Source organism: Benincasa hispida, chromosome 10 (assembly GCF_009727055.1).
Source record: "Benincasa hispida cultivar B227 chromosome 10, ASM972705v1, whole genome shotgun sequence".
In the NCBI taxonomy this organism is placed as follows: domain Eukaryota; kingdom Viridiplantae; phylum Streptophyta; class Magnoliopsida; order Cucurbitales; family Cucurbitaceae; genus Benincasa; species Benincasa hispida.
In genome coordinates this window covers 23,735,251-23,743,222 of record NC_052358.1, presented here as the reverse complement: position 1 = coordinate 23,743,222, position 7,972 = coordinate 23,735,251, and positions in this window count along the sequence as shown.

Here is a 7,972-nt window from a genome sequence, read left to right as displayed (position 1 = left end):
GAGTGACTACTTTAAGAAACATGCTTTCATACAAAAGTAATATAACATGCTTTATATAAAAATATTTACATGTTAACTTTCAGGGTTTGAAAATAAAATCAGGAAACATAAAATCATAGCATATAAAAACCCTAAACTAAAACTCATTATTGTTTCCTATAAAGCACATCTACTCCTCTACCTGTACATCAGGGAGAGCCCTTTTGCTCAATCCCTAATAGTCTTAGTTGAGAGAGAGCCTCTTTTGCTCGATCTCATCAATGTCAATAATATGGGTCATATGTGCACATAAAGCTGAATTAGGACCTAACCACCTTACCATACCTTCGGTGTCAAGGTTCCTAACATAATTGAAATCTGGGTACCTTACTATACCTTCGGTACCAACATTGGAGTAGGATTGTACAAGGCATAAAACATTTTTAAACATTTCATGAATAGAAAACTAATACTTACGATAACATGATTAAAATTTCATGGTAACATATTATCAGATAGTGCCTTGGAAACAGAACATGCTTATAAAATTTCTTTCCTAAAATTATCATGCTTCATCATAAAAATGAAGGAACCTATGAAGGCCCTGAGATGAAATGTGGAGATCGGTCCTAATTTATATTTTACACAGAATACCAATTATAGAAAAAATTATGCAATTAAATTAAAATTTACAGCTTGCAAATTGAACAAGAAAAAAGAAAAAGATATTAGGGTTTCAAGAAATCCTTACCTTTGAAGAATAACCTTTTTTACGAATCATCTTCTCTAAAAATGGCCACGTACTGCCATGAACTCGAAACCGTGTAATAGCCACCACCGATTAGAACTTTCTGTATTCTCTGTTTGGATGAGAATCACAGAGAGAGTTGTGGGCTTCTTTGATTTTTGGAAGAAGGGAACAAAGAATTGAGAGGAGTGGAAGTCTGGGAGAACATTATAGAGAATGTTCTAGGTTCTGTCTTCTGTGAAGAAGATGAATACGTGAACAAAGTGAAAACCCTCACGTTCTTCCTTCAGAGATAAAAAGGGGAGGGAGTTACAACTTCCTTCCATAAATTAATTTCAAAAAATTAAATTAAAATTCAAAATTAATTTAATAATTTAACAAATTATTTTAATAAACTAATTAACATATATATATATATATAATAATCACCTTATCATATAATATATAATAGACTATACGTTATATTAATATAACATATAACCTATGGTTTAATATTGTATCATATACAATATAACCTATATTTTTAATTCTCTTATTAATGGTATTTAATATAAATCACATTTATATTAAGTTCAATTTTATGAATCCAATTCACATAATTAATATTTGAATCACATTTAAATATTTATTTCTTCTCAAATAAACTTTATATTATAATGTATCAAATACATTATATTAATTATATCATATATAATTAAATTAAATTAATTATATAATATAATTAATTCTCTCATTTAATTTGAACAATTCAAATTACCCAAAATTGATTCTCATTAAATCCCTATTGAGCTACAGAAGGGACCTATGAATATGTAGATTGAAGCTCTAATGATAGTTGAATAATTAATTAAATTTTGTTAATTAAATTATTCAACATCCATTAACTATCGGACACTCTACTAAAGATGAACAACTGCAATCTTTGCACTACAGATATATTTATGTGTCCATTGGATATAACAAGTCAATAGTGCGATGACCCTTCACAAATTGCTCGTAAGTACAACAAGGCAAAATTACTATTTTGCCCTTGTAGTTACATCTAACTTCTTAAGTATCATTGATCCCTCCAATGAACAATAAGTCATAGTCCAACTATGACCAAACCCCTCTCGGCCTATGATGTGTAAAATTATGATGCGATAGTGTGAGTTTGCAATGATCATGCAAGTTTTCCTAACAAGGCCTAAGTATAAGCCTTCTTAGGTTTCCTGGTAAGTCCAGGGTTGAACACAGGGACTACTAAGTAGATATGTGACAGACTCTTTGATTTGATTGTGGCGGTGAAAAAGAAGTGGATAGTGTTTTGATCTAAATTTTCCTATGCGACGAAGTTGAACGCAGGGTGATGAAAGCGTAGAGTTACGATATGTATGCGATGAAGGGGTTGAGAAGGGGTTTAGCTAACACTTCCTAAGATTGTGTACAAGTTATGAGATCATGCTACGCACTAATATCAGTACTATATTTCTCATGCAGAATGCCACAATTCCTATTTCTATGACGCATGCGATGCATATGTGAAAATGTCGATAGGACTTATTTCTAAGTCTCTACTATTGCCTATGCGATGATGAATGATGCACACATAAAAAAAGGTGATCACATACCGTCGTTCCTATTTCTAGGGCGCATGGGATGTGTAAATAGCAATAAAACTTATGTCTAAGTTTCTACTTCTTGCTTATGCGTTTCTAATCCGGCTCTCTCAAGCCTATATTCTAATCTGACTCTTTCAAGCCTAGATTCTATCTTTAGACTACTTTCTCAAGTATGTCCAAAGGGTGAATGGGGCATATATAAGACAAGATGATCGCATAAAATGAAATCTTAAGTCATGCTAGCTAAGTACTTCTCAACCCGTTCAGAAATTTAGCTACTCATGCGTGGTATGGAGAGATTGAACAAAGATTGAAATGAAGTTTCCATTTTTTGCAAATAAAGTACTGAATACAAAATAACAAATGGATTTGAGAGATAAGAAGCCCGGTAAGCAATGTCTTGCTTCCCGTGGCCTTTTACACTGCTCTTTATCACTTCAACTCTGTTCTAGTTGTGTATTCTTGCTCTCACAAGTGTTAGCCTTCTCTCCTTTGTGTTGCTTTCCAGCAGTCTCTTGATCTTTCTGGGAGCGATTTCTCTTGGCTTTTTCCTCGTTTCCTTGCCCTCTCCGTCCTTTATGTATATGTATAAGTATGTGCGTGTGTGGATCGGCTCATTTTTCTCTGGTGGCTTTCGGTATTTATAGGTTTCAAGGTGAAGCAGCTTTTCTTGCTAATGATTGCAATGATGGGTGACATTAATTCCCCTACTCTGTTACGCCGTTTAATAGTCACCGAAAGTTGAATGTACTTGAGTGTGGTTTTTAACGACTTGTCAACTAAATTTGGAATTGACCGTTATCAGCTTTCTGTCCCATCATGATTTATTATGCTGTCACCTTGATGTGAGGTCTTTATGCGATCACCTTTTTAAGAGACTTCTCATGATCACATGACTTGCGATTGCAACTTCAAGCGTGTTGACACATTGTGCATTTGGATCGCAATTTCATATGCGCCATCGCATTGTACCTGCACAAAATAGGTAAATTAACTGCATTTATGTGATGAGGGCTCACGATCGCAATTCCTTTTAGTTTAGCACTTTCGGACATGATATTGCCTATTTTACCATCACATTCTCTCATTGTTTTACTTATTTGAGCTGTAATAACTTGTATTCCTAATAGTTATCACACCCCCAAATTTAAAACAATACTTGTCCTCAAGCATAAACTAAAGTTTTTCTTTAAAAATTCAGCTACCTTTATCCTACCTAGACTTCTTAAGGTGCCTTATTCAAATTTCACGAACTAATGCCTTCTTAATTTCTATCTTGATCTCTTCCTAAAATATTTCTAATTTTTAGGGACCACAAGCTTAACCTTCAAATTTTTTTTACTCGTTTCTAGGACATCGCACGATTTATTTCAAACTTTATGCAACCGGGGTGTTCAAGTGATTTTGACCCTTGCGCGATTCAAATATTCGTTTTGTGATCTTTCGCTGATCTGAGTGCCTGGCCTTCGTTTTGGTTTTCCCCCACGGTGTCATGCGGGTATCCAACTACGAGTGAGACGCTCTTTCTCAATCAAAACTCATGCCCATCTCTTTATTTGGCAGCGGAGTCGCTATCACTTGGTTTATGTGTTGATCACGATTCCCACCTTCGTTTTGGCTTTTCCCCACGGGTGTCATGCAGACATCCAACTACGAGCAGGATCTGATCTCAACGTTAAAATATGTATGTATTTATTTATTTATTTTTTAGATTGAAATGAATTCCAAAAGTAACAAGGTTGAAAATAACAATATTAGCACCCCCAAATTTACACACAGCAATGTCCTTATTGTTGAGAGACGAAATAACTCATGCGATAGACGTAGGAAATTTCATAAAAATAGTTTTGAAGGAAAGCTGGTAGACCGCTAAATTTTAGAAATGTTTTATGAATTGATTTTCTTGAAATTAATTTGACTCTAGTACATGCGGTAAGAAATAGAGGCATGAATTTCATCATTGAAGTCATAATTGGTACGAGGTGAATGCGGCGACTAAATAAAGTAATAAAAAATTCAAGATTGAGTCAAACTAAAGAGGATGCGATAGTAGAGTTCAACAATATTAAATTGAAATGCGAGAAATGAAAAATTGAAATAAGATGAAGCAAGGAAAGACAACAACGCCCAAAATTTGCTCTGTCGCCCGCATCATTTTTTTAAATCGCAATCCTTTCTTGCAGTGGCTGATTCCCTTGATTGCGATGGGCTGATCGAACCGGTCCTTCATCACTTATTTATGTCACGTGGGTGCCAAATGAGTGAAGATGTTTCTCTGTAAGAATTTGGAGACTATTGACACATCGTTTGCGACGCATGATACCACTTCAATCCACTTGGAAACATAGTCGACGACTAACAGAATGTATTTATGACCATTTGATGGTAGAAATGGTCCCATGAAATCTATGCCCCAGACGTCAAAAGTTTCAATTCCAATATGATGTTCATCGGCATCGCATTTTTCTCTAAAATGTTTCCAGTGCGTTGGCCCTTATCGTATTTCATAGAATAGTCTCGTGCATCTTGAAACAGAGTTGGCCAATAATACCCGCTTTGCAAAACCTTTGCCGCTGTGCGCTGTCCCCTGAAATATCCTTCATAGGGTGAGTCATGACATTGAAAAAGTTTGCATTGAAAAGCAGTCTTTGGAACACAGAGTCTTAAGATCTGGTCTGGTCCCCTTCTGTAAAGATTTGGATCGTCTCATTAGTAGGATTTACATTCATGAATGAGCCGCTTCTTTTGGTGGGATGTGTAATTTTCCGAAAATTGTTTGCAGACCAAGAAGTTGACAATATCTGCATACCAGGGTAGTTCTTCAATCTTAAGCAACTACTCATCAGGAAATGAGGCGTTCACCTCCGACTGGATGCGATCCACTTCTGGATTCTCTAATCGTGATAAATAGTCAGCGACCTGGTTCTCCGTTTCCTTGCGGTTGATTATCTCCATATTATATTCTTGGAGGAGGAGAACCCATCGAATTAGTCTCGGCTTCGCATCTTTTTTGGTCATTAAATATCTTATTGCTGAGTGGTCGGTGTGGACTATAACTTTGGATCCCAACAAGTAAGGTCTGATTTTTTCAATCGCAAAGATTACTGTTAGAAGCTCCTGCTCTGTGCTAGTGTAGTTTGCCTGCGTGGAGTTCAATGTTCTACTCGCATATGCGATGGGGTATAACATTGTCTTTACCTTCTGTGTCAAAACTGCCTCCATCGCATATCTGCTGGCATTGCACATCAGCTCGAATGGTTTTGTCCAATTAGGTGTGATCAAAATAGGTGTTGTAGTCAATGCGTCCTTTAGTGCATTGAATGCGGTCAAGCATTGTAGATCAAAGTCAAAAGTTCTGTCAGCTTCCAACAACGCATTCAGTGGTCAAGTTATTTTAGAGAAGTCCTTCACAAATCATATGTAGAACCCCACATGTCCTAAGAAACTCCTTAAAGCCTTCACATTTGCTGTAGGTGGAACTTTTTCAATGGCTTCAATTTTTGCTTTATCCACCTTTAGCCCGTCCTTTGAAACCTTATGCACGAGCACAATTCCTTCTTTAACCATGAAATGACACTTTTCCCAATTTAGCACCAGATTAGTCTCTTTGCATCTTTTCAGGATCCTCTCCAAGTTTTTCAGATGGACTTCATACGTTTGCCCATAGACTGAAAAATCGTCCATAAAGATTTCCACTGAGTCTTCAAGATACTCGGAGAAGATTGCCATCATGCACCTTTGAAACATGCTCGGCGCATTACATAGTCCAAAAGGCATGCGATAAAAAGCGAACGTTCCATATAGACAGGTGAATGTGGTCTTTTCTTGGTCTTCCGATGCAATCATAATCTGGTTATAACCGGCATACCCATCAAGAAAACAGAAATAGTCATTCCTTGCTAGTCGTTCGAGCATTTGATCAATGAAAGGTAAAGGGAAATGATCCTTCTTTGTCCCCGCATCGAGCTTTCGGTAGTCCGTACAAATCCGCCAGCCAGTGACGGTTCTCATGGGGATTAACTCGTTGTTTACGTTCGGGACTACTGTCATTTCGTCCTTTTTGGGAATGCATTACACGAGGCTAACCCACGTGTTATCAGTGATAGGGTATATGATGCCGACGTCTAGCCATTTAATGATTTCTTTTTTAATAACCTCTTTCATCACAGGGTTCAGTCTGCGTTGAGGTTCTATCGAGCCTTTCTGATTTTCTTCGAGCCGAATTCTGTGCATGCAGTACTTAGGCTAATTCCTCTGATATCCACAAGCGTCCATCCGATTGCTTTAATATATTTCTTCAAAATACTGAGCATCACATTTTCTTTTTCTTCCGATGACGCAGAGGATATTATTACTGGCAAGGTTTCATTCTGGCCAAGGAAAATGTACTTCAAATGATTTGGTAGAGTTTTCAGCTCCAGTGTAGGTGGTTGCTCTAAGGAAGGTTTTTTTGTTTTTCTCTCTTCATTGAAATTCAACTTTTCTTGATTGTTCACCGTCTTTGTTATTACATGGTAGGTTTCTAAGGATGCTGTCGCATCCTCTCTTTCTTCATTTTCTTCTTCGGACTCCAAGTCTTCATCGCAAGTGTGTTCGTTGTCAGAATCTGATAGGCCTTCATCTTCTAGAAACTTCATTGCCTTGATGATGTTAAACTTGAGCTTCTTTCCATTGATGATCATCGTGATCTCTCCTTTGTGCACATCTATTTGAGCATGACCAGTATTCAAGAATGGTCGTCCCAATATGATTGGCACATATTTGTCCGCTTCATAATCTAGATTGATGTAGTCTGCAGGTAGAATGAATTTATCAATTGTGACCAATACATCCTTCAATCTTCCTTCAGGGTGTACCAGGGACCTATCTGCAAGTTGAAGAGTCACTGTCGTGGGTGTCAACTATCCTACGTTTAATTGTTTGAAGATTGAAAGGGGCATTAAATTTATGCTTGCCCCAAGATCGTATAATGTTTGACCAATGTAGATCCCTCCTATTGAGAAGGGTATCGTAATACTACCTGGGTCGCGCATCTTCGGTGGGATTATAGTATTTGATTCTTGTGTTAATGCCACCGTGGCAAATTTTCCTGTGTTTCTTTTCTTCAACACTATATCCTTAAAAAACTTAGTATATTTCGGCATCTGCTATAACGCTTCTGTAAATGGAATATTGATGTGTAGTTGTTTTAATATTTCCAGGAAGCGATGATACTGACCTTCATCGTTTTGCTTCTTTTTCAGTCTTTGAGGGAATGGGGTAGCTGTACTTTCACTGTTCCATGGTCTAGAGGCTTAGAGATGGTCGCAACTTCAGGTTCCATAATCTTGGGCTTTTCTGACTCAGTTTGCGTCAATGGTTTCTTTGACTCCATCGCATTTGAATCGGTCCTGCTAGACTCCTTCCTAACTTCTGCCGTCGCCTTTCCACTTCTCAGGGTGATTGCTTGACAGTGTTCTTTCCTTGTGTTCCCCGGGTTGCGTGGGAGCTTAGTTGAGTTCGTAGTGTCCCCTGCAGTCTATTCTTCAGCTCTCCCGCAATCTGTCCTATTTGGATTTCCAAGTTGCGGATGGAAGTTGCCTGGTTCTGGAGGACCGTCTAATTCTTTTCGATGTACTGTTTTAACAGGTTCTCTAGAGAGGAC